This window comes from Spermophilus citellus (genome assembly GCF_964194105.1).
Source record: "Spermophilus citellus genome assembly, chromosome: 16".
Lineage (NCBI taxonomy): Eukaryota > Metazoa > Chordata > Mammalia > Rodentia > Sciuridae > Spermophilus > Spermophilus citellus.
This window is the reverse complement of record NC_138196.1, coordinates 28,091,167-28,111,803: the sequence shown is the minus strand read 5'-3', so window position 1 is coordinate 28,111,803 and position 20,637 is coordinate 28,091,167. Positions and strand designations below refer to the sequence as shown.

At 38.1% G+C, this 20,637-nt stretch overlaps 1 protein-coding gene and 1 pseudogene across 2 annotated transcripts in view; one reads left to right on the top strand and one right to left on the bottom strand.

Annotated features, from left to right (window-relative positions):
• NRG1 (neuregulin 1) overlaps positions 1 to 20,637 on the bottom strand; it is a gene marked incomplete at both ends in the record, with an annotated part of 1,011,199 nt that overhangs the window by 542,603 nt on the left and 447,959 nt on the right. The gene's annotated exons all lie outside the window — the stretch shown is intronic.
• On the top strand, positions 12,278 to 12,742 carry LOC308635142 (S-phase kinase-associated protein 1-like; annotated as a pseudogene). The gene has a single exon. The product of its transcript is annotated as an S-phase kinase-associated protein 1-like (transcript).

Here is a 20,637-nt window from a genome sequence, read left to right as displayed (position 1 = left end):
CATGAAGAAATAATTTTATTTCCAATTGCCAGATAATTATTGCTTTTGTTGTTATTTTAACCAATTGAAGTATTTAGAAGTTACAGTTTATAGTTCTATACAATCCTGGCTAAGCTACTGATTTTTTTTTTATATTGCTAAAGGCCAGGCTGATTGGTGGATGATCAACTAGTGCTTCTATTGCTTGGTCAACCAAACAGTTGGCTCCCAGGAAGGCTTCTGTGTGCACCAGGTCTTCTTTTCCTCACCACATGGGTGCTGGATGGCAGACGAAGTGGCAATGGCTTTCTATCTCATAGCCAGGCAGCACTGACTCCAGTCAAACTCCTGGCTGGAGGAGTGGGGTACGTACCTAAGGTGATCTCTAGATGGATGGATTCAACAATCAGGATGGACATGACAGAGCAGCTTTTCTTGGGGTCGGAACCTCAGTGCCGTAATTGTGCTCACTTCTCCTTCCTTCACACGTGGCTCCCAACCCCTCCAGGAGGGCTATCCTCCTAAGTTTCCTCTTTTCCAAGCCTTTCATGTCAGGAATAACTGGAATATTTATACGTGTATACCTTGGAAAGGGAGCAGGAATAGAGAACTAACTTCTTATCAATGTATTTTCTCTGAATGTCCATTCAGTGTCGCATATATGTGTGTGGGGCGATGGTAGAGGGGCTTTTCTATTTTTTCCTAGCCTGATTATTCTGTTTTACTCAGGGAAATGTTTATTTCTGCCAGTGAACTTATAATGGCCAGTTTAAAGGGACCCCTGCTTTGTGATCTGTTTTGAAGTGAAACATGTGTATTACCTTAACTGAACAAACAAGAGAGAAAAACACAACTATATTTTGTTTGAGAAAATTTTCATTGACAGGCTGACCGACCTTTTTTACGTTTTTTTTTGTTTTGTTTTTTAAAATACCTCATCTTTGGTAGGGAACACAATAGCCTCAAAATGGCTAAATAAGGAGTGTTTAAAAGTTCCCCGACAGTCAGAGCATCAGATTCCTGTACCACCACTAGTTCTGAAGGAGTGACCCACTGAGACGCTCATTTGTAAGTTAGGAGGCATCTAACAGGAGCTGTGAGCCATAAAAGAGGAACTGGCTACTGTCAGCTATGACCATGCAGGGAGTCAGCAGGGATAGTGAATGCCTACAAATCCCCCTTCATCCTACAAACCTCTTCCAGTCCCTTTCTTTGGGCTAAGCTCCTTGAAGATGGAGATCCAGGATGTCCTGATGACCAAGCTCATGTCAGGGTATAAGGAAGAACAAATGGAGAATAATCAGCATATAAATAATTTTTTTTTTTTAAAAAAAAGCCCTATAGTTTTTTGTTCACTTGATAATTATTTTCAAAGCAAAGTTCAAATTTGGCCTATGGGGAACATTTCCTGGTGACTCTAGGTTTTATTGATTTACCTCTTTTTGGAATTTATGGATATCTACAAATCTCTATAAATTGCTTATAAGTTTGTCTTGGTATTTCTTTTAGGGGAGAGCAGGGCAGGGATTGAACCCAGGCTACTTACACAACTGATCAGCATTCCCGGGTCTCTTAAATTTTCTTTAATTTTGAGACAGGGTCTCGCTAAGTTGTTTAGGGCCTTGCTAAGCTGCCAAAGCTGGTTTTGAACTTGGGATCCTTCTGCCTCAGCCTCCCACATAGCTGGAATTATAGGTGTGTATCACCAAACCTGGCTGGGTATTTCCTTTTATACATAGGAAGAAATGAAGTTTAAATTTAACATTTGAAATATTTCTTTTTGCAGTATGTGGAGGGTTGGTTGAAGGCTACATTAATCACTAGTCATTTTAGATATACTTGTGTTGCACGTTACAAACATTATTAACCCCATATCTGAGCACTTAAAAACTTCTGACCTTCCTGGTCCAGCAGGCACATCAACTGCTCATCAACTTCATTATTTAAACACTAAATTTTGCTTACCATGCTTCCAACCCTGTAGGTGTTTTCTCTTCATTCATTAAGTTCCTCATTTAGTTGACAGAATTTAATAGTGTACCTACTACGTGTCAGATACAGTAAGCACAATAGTAACAGAAAAATAGACATGGTATTGCTATTGGGATAGCAAAAGGGACATGGCATTATAGATTTTACAATCTAATGAGGGAGGAGATATCTAAATATAATTTGAAAAGTATTACATGAGCAAATGGAAAACTATGATAATGACAAGTGCAATAATATCAAGGATAAAGAGTACGAGAACATACGATAGAGGGAAATGGCCTGAGGGGGTCAGAGAAAGCTTCTCTGGGAACACAGAATTAGTATGAAATCAGAAGAAAGGGTATTATCTAGGTGACTGCTGGGAGAATACTATAACCACAGGGATCTGCAAAGCCTTTTTCCCAAGAGAAGGTGGAAAAGAGTAGCAGCTAAGAGGTGGGAGGGATGTATGTTCTGTGAGTCAAGGGCCAGGAACCACCTGCTATTAAGTATTCTAGACATTTGGGATTTTATTTTCAGATCAAGAGAAAATCATTAGGGAAGTTCAGACAGTAAGGATACACGATCAAAGACAACATCTGAAATAGTCCTTTGAGTGCCTGCTGGAATTCAGTAGTTCAGGTGAGGGGTGATGGCAGCTTAGACTAGGATATGGCAAAAGAGAAAAGGGAAGTGGATGAATTTGAAAGTCCACAGGGAGATAAAACTGGTATGAACTTGGTGAGTCATTGGAGGTGAAAGGAAGAACTCAAAAAGTGGTAAATTTTTCTCTTGCATGAGTAAAATGGTGAGGGATTAGGTACTGAGATAGGAGACACTAGAACAGGATTGACAAGAAAGAGGCAGAAAACACAGTCATCTGCAAAGCTCCATACCATAGAAATTTAACAGCTATAAAAACTAATGTAAAAAGATATGATGGGGCTGAGAGTGTAGTGCAGGAGTAGAGTGCGGGCTCGGCATGAAGAAGTCCCTGGGTTCCAGCCCCAGCACCATGCACACAAAGATACATTGAAAAGAAAGAGGAATGAAAATCAATACGGTGTCTTCTAACATGACCAGAGCCAGGCACACTACCTAGTGGTATGACCACTATATTACTTTAGCTTTAGTGACTAATTAAATGTCTATAGATATAAAATATTTAATGTAATTTCTAAAGATTTCCACTTTAATGCAGGATCATTTAGTATCTCTGTGCTAGGAAAACAAGAGAATGTGTTATTTTTTCCTCTGCACTCAGAAAAATTGAGATTTATGGCAGTTAATAACTTGGCCAAGGTTCTTTACTCTGAATCAGCAGAAAAGTGAAGGGGGAAAAATCAAGATTCAAAGTGCTGGAAGGAAATTTAGAGATCAGCTGACCTAGCCTCTTGATGGACCAGGGGTAGAAATTTTTGTCCCAAGTCTGACAGGTAGGTAGTAACAGATTTGAGACAAACCTAGGTGTCTTAAGTCTTAGTCCTGCTTTTTAAATTTTTTTATTTTTATTTTTTAACTCCAGCACATTTACTAACTTTCAAGTTGATATTCCATTGCTCAATAATTTGGCTTTTCCCAGTAGTCAAAGACCCTTTTTTGAAAACTGTGTGGATTGCAGAAAGTACTGTGGAGCAATTTAGCCCCAAACATGTTGGGTGAAAATGTAAACTGATGTGAATTTTGGCAAGTTGATGCACAGCACATATGAGAACAATTACAATCCCTTGCGATCTCAGTTCTTCATCTATAAAATGTGATAGTTGTGAATAATTATATTCTTGCTCCATGAAATTATGGTTCTCTGTATGAGTCCTCCAACGTCTAGGTATTCTTGTTGGACTTAGGAAAACAGCTTCCCCCTTTCATTGTTTGGAATATGCTTCCTGATGAAAGGGGATATGTGCTGGTTTTTATCATGGAACATATTTTCATGTTTAAACTCCAGAGAAAGTGAGAGGAAAGCATAAAACAGGAAGCATCTGTATTTTTAACTGGCAGAGCAAGTGGAATTTGATGTGACTTCAACATTTTTCACTGCCTTGTATTAACAGATGGCTAGAATTCAAAAGTGGTTTACATTTAAAAAAAATGGGTGGAAATTGGGAAGAGGGTTTGTGGAGAAAGGAAGGGAGAGAAGATGAGATCAGAAAAGGAGGGAAGGAGGGAGAAAAGAGGAGGAGGGGGAGGAAGAAAGCAAGAGTGGGTAAAATGAAGTAAGAATGGGATGGACAGGAGAGAAGCAGGAAGCATACGAGTACCATCAGGTTCTCATGTCACTATCTCCAGACATAGAAGGATAGGGGGAGAGAGGGAGGAGTAGGGAGGGAGAATGAAGGAGCAAGATTACAGCATTGCCCCGCCTTGCCCCAAATGACCTAGAGATAGGGCCTTGGTTCAGAGCTTGCCCAACTACTTGGAAGTCTTGATTTTTCTTCTGCTGGTTGCTGCTTGAACACCCTAACTTATTTATACAGGTTTCCATCCTCCTCATCAGAGACAGAAAACAGACAAGAGAGAACTTGCAGAGTTTCAGAAGACTACAGCTTCACCAAAAGAAGCTGTTTTTCTGAAATTATGGGTTGGGTCGGACTTGTTCCCCATAACTGGACCAAAGCATGTCATTTCTATTATGCTGAGTTCGAGAAAGCTCAACAGTCAGTGTGACTATCTGACCCCGAGAACTAAGCAGTTTCTGAATGTTCCACCCAAATTTTTCAGACCACCAATTGTCTTCTGGTTCTTGTGCTTAAACTATTTTTTATGTTTATAACCAACAAAGAATACTATTGTCCGTTTCTTTCCTAGTGTTCTCATAGTTTCTGAAGTTTTCCAACCATAAGATTATCTAAGATGCCTTAAATGCATGGAAATTCAAACCCAAATAAGAATGTTTTAAAGATTTTCATTGGAATTCTGAATTCCAAAACAAATAGCACACAATATTTTTGCTGTTAATGAGAGAATTTCAGGGAGATTCCATTTGTCATGCATCTAATACATACTATCTGTGTACACCAATGATCCCCTTGAATTAGGGTGGTGACATCAGCTGGTAAGGTGGCCAGAGCTCCCTCTTCCCTCATCTTTGTCCTCAGTAGCCCAACTTGGTATCTACCTCTTTTTCTGAATTGTTTCTGTACTTGGCCTTACTTCTCTTGATAATCAATGGTTCCTTCTAGGGTACATCACAGAGGGGAAAGCTGTCAATAGTTAAAAGAGAGGTAAAGGGCTATACGTGCTGGAGTTGCTCTTTCCCCCCTACCTATGGATCTGGCTGTGAGCTGGTCCCTGCACTGTCCCCCACCTTTACCCATCTCTCCCCACCTCCTTCCCTCCAGCATCATGCATTTCTTCTACCTGAACTTGTGATCCCCATTTATCAAATCCCCCAAATGCCCAGCCCTGCTTTGATTTTACTTCAGACACTTAATGTAGTCAGCATTAGCAGCTCTGCCCTTTTCACTTTCCCATTTGGATTCTAAGAAGGGAGAAAAGAGAAAGTACTAGAGCCCACTTCATACCTCAGCAGCTTCTCATTGTTGATAGAAGACATATTCATTTATTCCAAGGAGTAGAAGAAGGTTCTTGTCCAGTGGACAATAAAGGGGAAATGTGATTTATAAGCAATGGATTAAGTCAGGTGATTAAAGAGCAGGCTGGTTATTGTTGGGACTAACATTTGAAAAGTTGGTGGTTTGGATATGTATTAAAGTATCAGTGGTTTTGGGGGAATAATGTGTCCATCCCTGTTCTTCACTTCTCCTTTCCACCGATCTGAGAAGAAGAAAGAGAAAAAAGAAACAAACAAAAAAACCAAAGGGGAGAAAAAAAACCACTGCTTCCCCTCTGTAGATTCTGCATTGCTCAATTTTTAGAATTAGGACAACCCCATGGCTCTCGTTCTCCATTAACGCTTGACAGAAATATAGCATAGCATCTCCCAAAGAATTATCATTATATATAATTATTAGTATCCTCTACCCTATGGGCTTCTTAACTTGGGTTCCTGGATAAGTTTAAGCTCCTGTGCCCCTTAAAATTGCAAACTAATTTCTGTGTGTATGTGTGTATCATAGCAGACAAATTTATTTAGACAGAAGCCTCATGTATCTTTATTTAATTTTAAAAATATGCTTTATTTGAAAGTGATAAGTTCAATTGCCCCACAAGTGTGTGTTTTTTGTGGAACCATTCACCAGTGGTTTTTAACCAGTTCAACACTCACTCTTTGGGACACTTACTCTGGATTCCAAACAACTCACTTAAAATCAACTTGTAACATATAGTATTTTATCAATTGGATGCTAACTATATTAATGGAAAGTATTCTGCATAAATTAATTTCTGGATTACATGCAGCAAAGTAGTTTACTATTTAAAGAAATTTGGTGGAAAACCATTTCATGATCATTGATCTTCTTCTATATTATCTGAGCTATAAGCATAGACAAGATATTCTTAAAACATAGTATTTACATGACTAAACCCAGGGCTTTGAGTCTTTTTCAGATACGTTTCTTAGATCTGTAAAATTCTCTTTAAAAATACAAGTTAATTTGAAATATATGGCAAAGCCATCAGGGTTTCTTCAAATAGAAGGACCATAAGTATTCTTTGCAGCTTGCAAATTTCCATTACCAACACACAAAGCAAAGAGCTATCTCCTTATAAACACATCAACTTTTAGATCACAGCATCTCCTTTTTAGCATTATTTAGCATTTTTTTTCCTAATGGAATATCTGAATAGCACAGGCACAATTAAGATTGTTAAAGTGTGAAAAAAATTATTTGAATTGGGGAGCTCTCTGGACCCAAAATAAATAGCTAAACTATAAACAATTAGAGTCTTCTTACATTTTGTTTCAATTAGCCTAATTCATGGATAAGGCCTTTATGGATTGGGTTAAGAATTTCTTCCTCTCTCCTTTGATAAGTACTTCTATTTTCCACATTGCAAACACTGCAGAGGTTTGGTGGATATATGTGGCCTTCATTAACCGTCTCTGGAATCCTTCCCAACACTGAAGTTCTCTGAATATTCAATGGAGAAGCAAAGTCCTTAAGGTTTTGTTTTCCTCCTTTGCATTCTCTTAGCCATTGTCTCAGACGTTTGCCAGAACTTCCAACCAGGTATCTTCCAGATGTGTCAAGCTATAATCTAATCTCTAATTCCTAGAAACTTCCCTGAGCTCTGATCATGTCATTCTTTCCTTGTTTCTGGGTCATGTGCAGCTCTTTTCAGGTCGACTTTGACTTCTGCACCAGCTGTCTTGATGCTGGTTGACATGCATTCCCTTTCATATATTCACCCCTTACCTATTACTAAGCTAAGGGACTATACTTCCTAGCAAGTTCCCAGTTTATTTTATTTTTTTTCTATTTCTGGCCCCCATGAAGTTTACAGCTGGAAAAATGACAAAGATAACACAGTATATCCCATCTTCCACATTAACACAAATCGCCAAAGTAGGTCGACAACGAGTGGCACTTTGAAAGTACACACAAAAAAATTCTAACTTGTTTCATTTTTACTATCAGAAAACAATTTAGAGGACAATTTTCAATAAAGAGAGGGTGGGGCATTTCTTTATACATACCTGTCCCTTTTAATTTAACATACACTGAATCTGAAGGTCTAGGTCCTATATAACCTCAAAGATACTGAGATACTACGGAGCCGGCAGGCCATGTACATAAGTCTATTTGTGCTGCTTTACCAAAAGACCCTAGATTGGGTAATTTCTACGTAATAGAAGTTCTTTTCACTCAGTTATGAAGGCTGAGAAGTTCAAGGTCAAGGTACCATCAGATTCAGTGTCTGGTAAAGGCTTTCTCTCTGCTTCATAATGGCTCATATGACAATTGGCACAAAAGCAAAAGACACTCAGGTGCTCCTTTCAACCTCTTTTATAGGAGCACTAATCCATTCACGAGAACAGAGGCCCCATGACTTAGTGACTTCCCAAAGGCCCCGTATCTTAGTGCTGTAATGCCACGTATTGGCATTGGCATTCACACATATTAATATTGGAGGGACACATACTTTCAGATTATAGCACCAAGGTTCTTTCCCCTCTTGCCAAACTTACTCTCAGTGAGAGATGTTTTCAAATTAAAATGTGTGTTTTCCACTGAATTGTGGCATTTATCACTCTAAAAGGCTTTCAACCTTTTGTTTGTTTCTTTTGTGTGCATAAAAATGAATAGAGATGTTGTCTGCAAATGCTGTGCAGTCTTTGTTACTCTGCATTATTGTCATTTGTTTTGAGACTTATATTTGACATATAAGAATGCCTTCTTATAATTAAATTGATATGGTAATAAAGCATTTTAATAAATTCAATCAATACATGTATAAGATTTTGTTTTTCAAAATCTCGTTCTTGCTGGTACTGCCAAGAAATCCAGTACTAGTAGATGAAAGAATTTTAAAGCTGAGCTCCATATTGATCAGTCCTTTTACTTAGTATTCCCCTTGAATTTTATGTTTCCAAAGAGGTTACAACTGTTCGTCATGTTTCTGTATGTCAACCCTGGTAGACAAAATATATGGCCAAATTCTATTTTCCAAATTGTGACACTGAGATATAGGGAAGGTAAATTTCTTCTATTCCAACTGACCGAAGAAAATTGTTTTAATTCATTTTTGCAGTAAGATAATTATATGAAGTTCTTGTTAAGTGATGTCCATTTACCTTATTCTTGCTCCTTTTTCCTCTAAAATCAAAACCATCAGCAGATATGAACTGTCTCCTGTACTATGAGCTATGAGGATACAAACAAATATCTGAGCATTAAAGACTTTATAACTTAACTTTTTAAAGAAAATACATATATCCTATAAAGAAACTTCAAGTGAGGCTGGGGATTTAGCTCAGAGGTAGAATGCTGGCCGGCATGAGTGAGGCACTGAGTTTCAGAAACTCCAAGAGAATCTGTATTAAATGACCTGTTCAGTACTACAGACATTGGGACCAGAAGGGCATGCCTTCAGGTTGAAGTGGTCAGAGAAGTCGCACTTTGAAGCTGATTTAGTTTGGGAAGGCATTCCAGACCAGGAGGCCTACAGGAGCATAGGCCAGATGCCCCAGTGCACATGTTTTATTCAGAAGACAGGGAAGGTACTAACTGAGATGGGAAAGAAATTGTCAGCATTTATTCTAACATTGTAAATCAAACATAAAACAGGTGATTGAGTTCTGAGAAATGTGTAGTCCAAGCTTCTTAAAGATTAAGCCTTATCTTATTGTTTGTAATTTTTTATAACTGCTTATGATGCTTTTGCAACACTGAACACACAGAGTGACTAAAATTCTTATCTTTAAAAGCAGGAAAATTTTTGTCACTCTCATCTTGATGAGAAAACAGAGGTTCATGATGTCATTTGATTTACATCAATATAACTCTTCCACCTAACTCTGTGATCAGTCCCCAAATATTTATCTTTTCCAAGTCTTTTCTCTTAATTACTATGCTATACAACACAGAGCTTCTGGGCTATGGTTCTGGACTCTACGACTTAACGGCTGTCAACACCTGGGCAAATTACTTAATAAATCCCCATCTGAGTTTCCTTATCTATGATCACAATTGAAAATAGTAACACCTCCTGGAGTGCTGTGAAGAATCAATGAAACGGTATCTCTATATTACCTAGTCCTTTCTCCCCATGTCCTCCACCTCTAAGATTTAAAGGCATAATCTACTAAATTTCTTCCAACAGTGATCACATGGCTCGATCTAAGTCCCCAAATCATTCAGCAATGCTTGAAAATCCAAGTTAATGGAGGTGGTAAAGAGATCTCTATGAAACTCCCTTGAGGGCTTCACAGTTGGAAGAGTCTGATGTGGGGAGCTAAGTTCTACCTCTGCCACTTCTCAGAGTGATAGGATTGTGGCAGAGCAGTAAGGTTCACACCCTGGGCACAGACTGTTTGGGTTTGAATCCTGGTTCAGCTCCATTATCAGTGTCCACCTGGATAAACAATTTCATCCACCTGTGCCTCTGTTTCTCCAACTCTGAAATGGGAATGCCAATATAGTATATTTGGTAATATTATAATATTATTATTATCTAAGTAAATAGTAATATTAATGATAGTATTATAGGGTTATTCCAAACTCTGAGCATATTAAGGTACCCAAACACTGTGCTATGTATTCAAGAAATTTTAGCAGACATGGTTATTTATACATTATTATTGCCCACAATGAGCAAAACAACTTTGCTTTCACATTACAATTCACAGTCACAATCATTTATTAGAGCATTATTTTATCCAGTGAGAATGGTTGAATAATGATTATTATCCCCATTTCTTGATAGTTTTATTTCTGGAGAGGGGTAAATTATTCCTAAAAGGAAACCACAGTTAGCAATTTGATAAATCTCCCTCCAGCACCTGTCTCTTCCTGAGGGAGGGGAAGGCATATGTATAGAAAGTTTTGTTATGGGTGGGACCATATTAAATGCCTATTTAACAAGTATTAAGAGAATTCCAAGCTTGGATCAGGGAATAGAGGTAGAACTAGGGGGACATGGATGGTTTGAAAGACACTAGGAGTAAAAAGGACTTCATGATTGCTTAGGTACAGGAGATGAGGAAGATTGGGGTGACAGAGATACAAGTTTTGCTTAGTATAATAGGATTGGTTGGTGGGGCATTTATTTAGTAGAACAACACCATTCTACATTTTTTTTAATTCATTCATTAATACAATATGGTAATTTTCTACCAATCAATTACCAGTACATTATCACTTTTCAATGATGGCATTGTCTTTTCTTAGATGTATAGTTTCATATGCAATTTAGTTTATTTCTGTATTGACACATATGGGTCGTCTCTATATTTTTCACAATTTTCAACAAAGTTGTAGTGGATATCTTCAAGAAGACATTTTTTTTCACTTATTCAATCAAGTACTTAGAATACATTTGTTATGTGTCCTCTTAAAGCCCATATGTGAGACAATGCAAGAAGGTTCATCAGTGAAGTGTTTTGAGTTATAAGAGCTGGAATCCAATAAGTGAATTAATACCTTCATTGGGATGAACTGAGTGGTAGCTGAAGGCTGGCCATGTGTAGCTGCAGGAGTTGGGTCCCTGGGGTCATGCCTTTGGAATATATATTTTGTCTTGGCTAGTAGAGTCAATCTCTCTCTCTCTCTCTCTCTCTCTCTCTCTCTCTCTCTCTCTCTCTCTCTCTCTCTCCTCCCTCCCCCCATCCCACTTCTTGAACATCATTTATCATCATGTCCTGAGCTGTTTTTCTCCACCACATTCTTCTGCCATCAGGTTCTGTCTCACCTTGAGCCCTGAAGAATATAGATAGGTCAGCCATCTATGGACGGAGACCTCTGAAACCCCTAAATAAACTTTTCCTCCTCTAATTGTTCTTGTCAGATCTTTTGGTCAAAGCATCAAAATAGCTGGATAAAACAAGATTCCAGGAAGGGGAAAGTACTTGGCCAAAGTGTGTTATTTTGATATACATTGCTAAATTTTGCTCCATAAAACCATACCCATTCATACTTCTACCAACAGAATAAGAGTGGCCATTCATCAGTAGCCATTTACCCTCTCAATAGCAATATTTTATTTTTTTTTCTTTTAACATTCTGTTTGAAAAAATAGATGATGAAGTTTTAGAAAAGTAAATAACATAATATCATATAGAGTAGTGAAATGTGGAAATTAAGGTTTTCTCATTGGCACCATGCTTGTTTTACTTAATTTACAATTTTTACCAATTAATTTTCAATTTTTATGCAACATCCCTCAAAAGGTCAAAAAGTAAATAAGAAATCCAAACCCTTCATAAGTAGCACATCTTAGGTCTCAGCCCTACACCTGAAATTAAGAATAAATAACTCAGGCAAGCTGAAAATCCTTTAATAAAGAGCCCAATGGAATGATCTTTATTTAAGGGTCAGCATGAATAGCCTGTCATTCAAACATGTGTCATCTTCTTCTGGCTCTTTGCACTGAAATCTCTATCAAAACATTTTTTTCAGCCAGATGTGGTGAGCCATGTCTGTAATCTCAGGGGCTCAGGAGGCTGAGGCAGGAAGGTCTTCATTTCAAAGCCAGCCTCAGCAAAAGCGAGGTGCTAAGCAATTCAGTGAGACCCTGTCTCTAAATATAATATGAAATAGGGCTGCTGATGTGGCTCAGTGGTCCAGTGCCCCTGAGTTCAATCCCTGGTATCCCTAGCAAAAAAAAAAAAACTTATATTTTTAGTGGCATTGCATCTGTATTTCTCTCATCCTTGTGTAGATACCACCCTGTTCTTGTCAGCTCCTTCCTGAGACTGAACACCATGGCTTCCATTAAGTGGCAGAGTTCTGATGGAGAGAATATTTGAAGTTGATGTAGAAATAGTCAAAAAACACCTGTTGACTACTGACATGAGGTTGGAAGGGACGGGAAAGGATGAGGAAGGAATTTCTTTACCAAATGTTAATGCAGCAATATTTTAAAAGGCCACTCAGTGTTCCACCCACCATAAGAATGACGCACCTCCTCCTGAGGATGATGAGAACAAAGAAAAACTAACAGATGGGATCCCTGTTTGAGATCAAGAATTCCTGAAAGTTGAAGGAGGAATACTTTCTGAACTTATTCTGGCTGCAAACTACTCAGACATCACAGGTTTGCTTGATGTTACAGGCAAGACCCTTGTCACCATGATCAAGAGAAAACTCCTGGGGAGATTGACAAGACCTCTGATATCCAAAACAACTTTACTAAAGAGGAGGAATCCCACATACACAAAGAGAACTAGTGGTGTCCAGCGATGCAAATCATTGTGCTCAACACTGCAACACTGTGAGGACTGTTCTGGATACTAATTGCCCTGCTCTGTATATAATTGTCAATATTAGACAGACAATAAACAAGTGCAGCAGCAAATCAATTGTGTTAATCTAATACTCATCCTCATTGCACCTAGATTGACTATAGAATCCAACTCTATGGCTGAGATTCTCCTAATGTGAGTGAAAGTTTCCTTTATCTTTACCCTGAATAAAACTGAACCATGGGTTTTTCCAAAGAAAGTGGCATTTTGAGCATTTCTTCTTTTTATAAAGCAATTTCTGCCTAGTTTACTCTCCAGTTGCCTTTAGTGGGCTTTTAAAAGTTGGCATCGTAAATAAAACAACTTTCAGAAAGTTTTCTGAAACAGAATTATCTAAATGTTATCTTCATTTATGAGTTAGAAACTGGAGAAAGGCTACTTGAAGTGAAAGTTCTTTGTGGGGCTATTAGGATGTTCACCTGCCTCCAAGAGTCCAGCAGTACCTGCCCTTGATTAGCCCGAATGCAGCAGGGTTCCCTTAACTGAACCTCAAGACTTCTGTTTAGAATCAATTAATATTGTTCTCAATATTCTCCACTTGGAATATATTGCCTAGAGACACAGTTACTAACCAATCACTTGGTGTTTTTGCAGGGCAGAAATGTAAATAGACAGTTTGCTAGCTTTTCCATTGAAAACACTTTTTTTTTAATTTATCTTTTAAGGGAATAATATATATCTGGAATTCCCTTTTTTAAATACCAAACAAAACCTGTTATGGTAACAAGCACATTAAAAGCACTGTCATTGTGAAGTGATTTCATAACTGGATCACCTCAGAACCCTTAAAAAAGGAAGCTCAGCCAGATCATGTGAGTTTACACCTAGGAAGAATTAGATCCAGAAAGATGAGGTGAGAGGATTTATCCCAGGAAATCTCCACTTGTTTCATAATATAGCACACAGGCTGCCAAGCCTTCTAGAATGTTCCATATGGTTTAGTCACTTCCCAGAATGAGATCCAAATTCTTCACAAAAAGTGTAGGCCACCAGTTCTACTTCTTTCCTTGTATCCTTGTCCCGAATAGGGCCTCTCCTCTCTTATATGGTGAATTAGCATCCACATATCAGAGAAAACATTTGGCCTTTGGTTTTTTTGGATTGGCTTATTTTGCTTAGCATGATATTCTGCAGCTCCATCCATTTACTGGAAAATGCCATAATTTCATTCTTCTTTATGGCTAAGTAATATTCCATTGTGTATGTATATACCATATTTTCTTTATCCAGTCATCTGTTGAAGGATACCTAGGTTGTGTCCATAGTTTACCTATTGTGAACTGAGCTGCTATAAATATTGATGTGGCTGCATCTCTGTAGTATGCTGATTTAAAGTCCTTTGGGTAACTGGATAAAAATGTTGGTTCCATACCAAGTTTTCTGAGGAATCTCCATACCATTTTCCATAATGTTTGTACCAATTTGCAGTCCCACCAACAATATATTAGTGTATCTTTTCCATCACATCCTCGCCAACACTTACTGTTGCTTGAATTGGAGTGACATGTAATCTTAGAGTAGTTTTGATTTGCATTTTTCTAATTGTTAGAGATGTTGAACAGTTTTTCATTTATTTGTTGATCAATTATATTTCTTGGTCTGTGAAGTGTCTGTTCAATTCCTTAGCCCATTTATTGACTGGGTTATTTATTTTTTTGGTGTTAAGTTTTTTGAGTTTTTCATATATCCTGGAGATTACCGCTCTATCTGAGGTGCATGTGGTAAATATTTTCTCCCATTCTGTAGGCTCTCTCTTCACATTATCGATTGCTTTCATTGCTAAGAGGAACATTTGTAGCTTGAATCCATCCCATTTATTGATTCTTGATCTTACTTCTTTCACTTTAGGAGTAATATTCAAAACACTAGAAAAAAATAGGGATAAGAGGAGCATGCCTCAACATTGTAAAAGGTATATGTGCTCAACACGAGACCAACGTCATTCTAAATGGAGAAAAATTGAAAGCATTCCCTTTAAACACTGGAACAAGGCAAGGATGTCCTCTTTCACCACTTCTACTCAACATCATCTTTGAAACTCTAGCCAGAGTAATTAGACAGGAAAAAAGAGATTAAAGGGATATGAGTAGGAAAAGAAAATCTAAAACTATCACTATTTGCCAATGGCATGATTCTATCTTTCGAAGATCAAAAGAATTCCACCAGAAAACTTCTAGAACTAATAAATAAATTTAGCAAAGTAGCAGAATATAAATCAATACCCATAAATTAAATGCCTTCCTATACATCATTGATGATTCTACTGAAAGAGAAATTAGGAAAGGTACTCCATTCACAATAGCCTCAAAAAAAAAACTTGGAAATCAACCTATCAAAAGAGGCAAAAGACCTCTACAATGAAAACTACAGAACACTAAAAGAAGAAATTGAAGAAGACCTTAGAAGATGGAAAGATCTCCCATGCTCCTGGATAGGCAGAATTAATATTGTCAAAATGGCCATACTATCAAAAGCATTATACAGATTTAGTGCAATTCCTATTAAAATCCCAATGACATATTCAGAGTACTAGAAAAGGCCGTCATGAAATTCATTTGGAAAAATATGAGGCCCAGAATAGCAAAAGCAATCCTTAGCAAGAAGAGTGAAGCAGTAGGCATCACAATAACAGAACTTAAACGTACCACAGAGCTCCAGTAACAAAACCAGCATGGTATTGGCACCAAAACAGACATGTAGACAATGGCACAGTCTAGAAGTCACAGAGATAAACCCACATAAATACAGTTTTCTCGTATTTTACAAAGGTGCCAAAAGCATTCACTGGAGAAAAGATAGCCTCTTCAACAAATGGTGCTGGGAAAATTGGAAATCCATACATAACAAAATGAAATTAAACCCTTATCCCTCATCATGTCTGAAACTCAACTCAAGTGGATCAAAGAGTTAGGCAGTCGAACAGAGACTCTGCACCTGATAGAACAAAAGTAGACCCAACTCTTCATCACGTCGGCTTAGGATCTGACTTCCTTAAATGATACCTTTTTAAGAAAGCAATTATATATTAGATTAACAGTAATAATACAAAAAATCCTTTCTATAATAAAATTATTTCCACCAAATCATGAAGCTTAATCATGCTTTCAGCCATCCTTTGATAGTGATAATGAAAAATTAAGTTTCTAGGAAAGGTCAATTTTCTGATTAAAGGTTTCAAATCTTAAGTGGCAATTCTCTTCAGGGAAAATATTTCTACTAAGTACAGATCTGCACTGCTGATAGTCAACACAGCCTAGAGGAGGTATTGGCTATTTTTAAATTCATTGGTGATCCCTAATAATTATGGAGTTTACCTTTCTGTAAACATTTTCATGTAGATAAGGAGGAAGCAGGAGAGTAAACCAGTGGAGTGATATGCTTTGGAACCTATGGCTAGGATGCATCCTCAGGGGAGTATTTTCAAGGTCTATCTTTTTCCTTAACAGAAACTAAGCTAGCCAGTAGAAACTTATGGTCAGGTTCCAAATCAAAATCTCTTTACCACCTTTTACAAGATTTATTACAAAGACATCAATGATAGTCACTCAAAGAAACAAGTGAAGATCATTTCCCATACAATTAAAGAGCTTCCCTGTCCTAGCTGAATTCACAAATGTCCTGCTAAATAACATTGTGACTTTGCACTTTGCTCCAGCAGCACTGACTGAATAGATTTCCTCATATATCCTTGATAAACACCTTAAATTCCTAGGTGCTTAAACTTTACTCAAGACATTATCAGTCTAACTGTTTCTACTCTGCTTGACCCAAGGTAAGATTTACATTAGTCCTTTGCTAATGTCGGTATTGACTCCCATAAAAACTATCATCACGGAGATAGCATCTGGCACCTAATGCTTTACCAAAGGTGCCCAGAGAACTGGAGGATATGCTCCAACTTTCTAAAGCCAGCAGAGAATTAGTCAGCTTTTAGGAAAGAGAGGGCACCAGAAAACATATCAGTGCATCTGTATTCCTCGTCTTGCTAATGATAACAAATATTCGAATGCTATGCATGTACAAGGAGGCATTCATGATCTAATACATGAGATGTTCTAAACTCAGATGATTCGGTCATTTATGTACCTTCAGAGCTGGCCCAGTACAGCATCTTTATAAGAATTAGAAAAAGGCATAACCTCTGGGGTGGACACAGACCCATGCCTAGAACTAATTCTTAAGAAGTGGAGCACAAACTGATGTCAGACCTTGGCAGGACACTTTGCAAGTGCACAAGTCAGTATAATCCTTTACAAAGGCCAAGGGATGCTACGGCCGATGTCATGTATTCCAGGCTGAGCATTGAACAGAGGAAAAAAAAGAAAAAAAAAAACAAACCTGAGGTTCAAGACTAACTAAAACTGTACTAATATTTCATTATGGGAAATATATTCCTGTTATGTTTAGATACATACCTGCTTTATTTTGAGGGAGAAAAAAGCCCCTAAAAAATAACATCCATCTTATTAGGGCATAGAGATTAGAAGTTGATACCAAGTAAATTCTGGTTCAAGTTCTCCAGAAAACTACAAAGTAATTTGTTTCCCCTTGATTTTTTTTTTATCTATTTCCTGAAATCTATCTCCTTGTACCTTCCCAGCCCAATCGTTAGACACAGCAAAGAGCAGGAGTGAAGGAAAGATTGAGGACTTAGTTGAATTTAGTTGTGTCTAAACTATCAGATTTTCCTACCTGGTTGGCTAAGCCAGGTGCCTTTGTGAAGATGAAGATCTCCCACAGTCTCACAAAGACTGTGAAAACCAGTCCCATATAGGATCTTGGCAGCCTTGCTCTGTTGTCACTGGCATGCCAACAGAGGAGAAAAATGGGAGATGGAAAATTAAAAGTCAAGGAGAACAGGGCAGTACTCTTCACTAAAATTCTGTTTCAGAAAAGAACCACACAAAGACACAGAAATTCACAAATGTATACACATGCTCTCATGAAAATTTAGCAATAAATTTAGAAACTACAACTGAATAAAGAAAAGTCAACACAGGATAGGACCGAGAATCTGTTGTCATGATCACATTATTTTTGGTTGTGCTCATGAAGCAATTTGATGCATAATGTGCTTAATGAAGTGGGCATCTTGAGCAATTTGGCCCAGTTTGGCATTTTATAGTTGAAGGAGAATACAGACCAATATTTAAAAACAGACAGCAGAATCCTAAGAATGGTGCCAGCCTTTGGAGTCAATGAAGGGAATTCCTGAATACATCTCATGGAATCTCTCTGCCCAGTGACAAGTGGATATCCTGTCAGGCAAGACAGATAGCCTCATTTGAAGGAAGAAGTCCTGAACAGATGAGAATCTAGGCAAATCTCTGCTAGATTCCAGATGTTAAAACAAGAATATCTGCACAGTGCTATACTCAGGCACACAATTTTCCCTCCACACACATACACACACATACACAAGCGTCATGTGTGCATACACACAAAGTTCCATAAATACACACAATGAATGCAGCTGTTTTTACATTAAAAAATTCCACTTGCAGTGACAACCCTTTCCGATCTCTGTTACTAAAAAGACTTCTCTGGTCCCAACTATTTTCCTTCCTTTTTTCCTCTCTCCCTCTCTCGTCCCTCTCTCACTCACTCTCTCCCTTGTCTTCTTTTACTTCCTCTTCTTTTCTCCCCTATACTGTTATTCAGAATGACTGTCTTTTGCTTTATGACAAAAGAAGCTTCCAGAAGACCCTGATCTTCTTTCAGCCCTGCTTCTTCTCTCACCATCTCCAGATGCCTCTGTGTGATTTGGGCCACCCAGTCTGCAGTGCTGATTGGTCTGGTCTGGTTGTCTTGCTTCTCAGCAGGCTTAAACCAGGCTACCTATTCCAGCTGTTTTTCCTACTGGAGCTCCACAAAGAGAAGATCATGGACTCCTGGGAGGGGAAATCAGCATTAAACATAACGTACACAAGAGCAGGTAGACTAATGGAGTCTGGCATAACAAGATGAAAATCACAATGGGATCAAGCCTATGCTGATAAGCCAATGTAGCAACTCTCAACAAATTATTACTGCTTCTGATACAACTAGCAGAGTTCCAGGTAGCCCACATGAAAGTGACTGTGTCTGTGTGCATGCATGCTTTAATCTCAATGGGTGTGACCTGTTCGTTCTGAAAGAACAGAAGGTGGGTGCCCTATTGGATGAAATGCTTGTGAAGTATAAGCTTGAGGCAGTGACCAAGCTCATGAAATTGCCCTAATTGTCCTCACATTTCATCGCTTTGTTCTTGTGTTGACCCCATAGCAGTCCCCTGAGAAACATGCTGGGCTCGTATCTGATGCAGAACCCAGTTTATATTGCTACAATTCATTTCAATTCGATGGAGTAGTAAGAGTTTGTGTTAGGCCTGGTAGAAATACTGGGAAATAGTAGTGAACCAGGAAAATAAGGTCCCTGCCTCTGTGGAGCTCGTCATGTGGTGCAGAACAGTCACTTCCTGTACACTTGCAGTATGGTAGCTGTTAGTGAAATCATTTAGATACACAATAACTCAATATCAAGAATCCTAAATGACTCTGATTTTTCATACATTGTACAATTTATTATTAGTACGAAAGTCCAGAAATATTGGTGTACATGCAAATCATTTTGAAGGCAAAGAAATATTTCCTTCCATAAAAAGGTCATAGTAGTGTCTACTATAGGGCATCTGCATGGTGATCTGCCAGTCAGAGGCATGAGCACACAAGTCTCATAGGTTTCATTGTCCCAAAGCTGCCAGAGCTGCAATTTGGAAGCTGGAGAGGCACGGGAATTCAACTACCAACTGACATCCAAAGTCTGCACATTACACATAATGGTGAAGCACTTATGTCTGGGCACTTTTACAGAAGATGTAACACAAGCTTGTTTTCCTTCATGTTTACTATACTAAGACAAGTCAAAGTACATAGAAAGCTTTGCTTTCTTTCTTTCTTTTTTTTTTAAGCATAAGACAGATATAAGAATGCCTTTAAGGTGCCTAATCCATATTCTAACAGGCATCCTCTCCATTGAAATCAACAGTTTACAAAATACATGCCTGACAACATAATTCTCTATTTGTGTGTATGTGTTAGTATATAGGTTCTTATCATTTTAAAAATATTTGTTTCTTTGTCAGAGAACAAATTTTATACTATGTCATTGGCCTAATGAACAATTTATAAGTACAAGGAAACAAAAACACCCCCAAACTGAGGTTTTCTTTTGTTCTGTGTTCCAATCCTGTCTGTAAGAAAAAAAAAAATAAGAGTTGCTAGTGGTTTTCAATAGTAGTTAAGACTCTGGCCCTTCTAATTTGGTAGGCAGATATACTCTGCACCAACAGCTGACAATCCTTAGTCAGGAAAGAGAATTCTCCCTACTAATCATATGCTTGGTAACTTGATGCATGTAGATTTGGTCTACATTTGCGCTTTTAAGGTTAACAACATGTGAGGGTAGAAATTATCAGGCTAAATATTGATTTTCCAAAGCAAAGCTCTCTTGTGCTCTTCAGAAAGATTATACATCTTAGGAAGTCTAAGAATTAACTCTCACATGCACAAGGATAGACAATTTCTCCTATATGGCCCATGAAGGGAAATAGTGAAAACACAGGAGAATACACACACATAAAGTTACCATCATCATCCTCGGTCCATGGACATTCAGCATGCTAAAATGATCTGTTCTAACAGACCCACTGGGTGTCCATTCCCCTATCAGTTCAAAAACTCCTGGGGTCAGGCGGAATGAGACTCCTGGGGATTTAATTTGGGAGGCCGTAAATCTCTTCACATTAAAGTTTGTTTTCATGCAGTGCAAACAGACCCTAA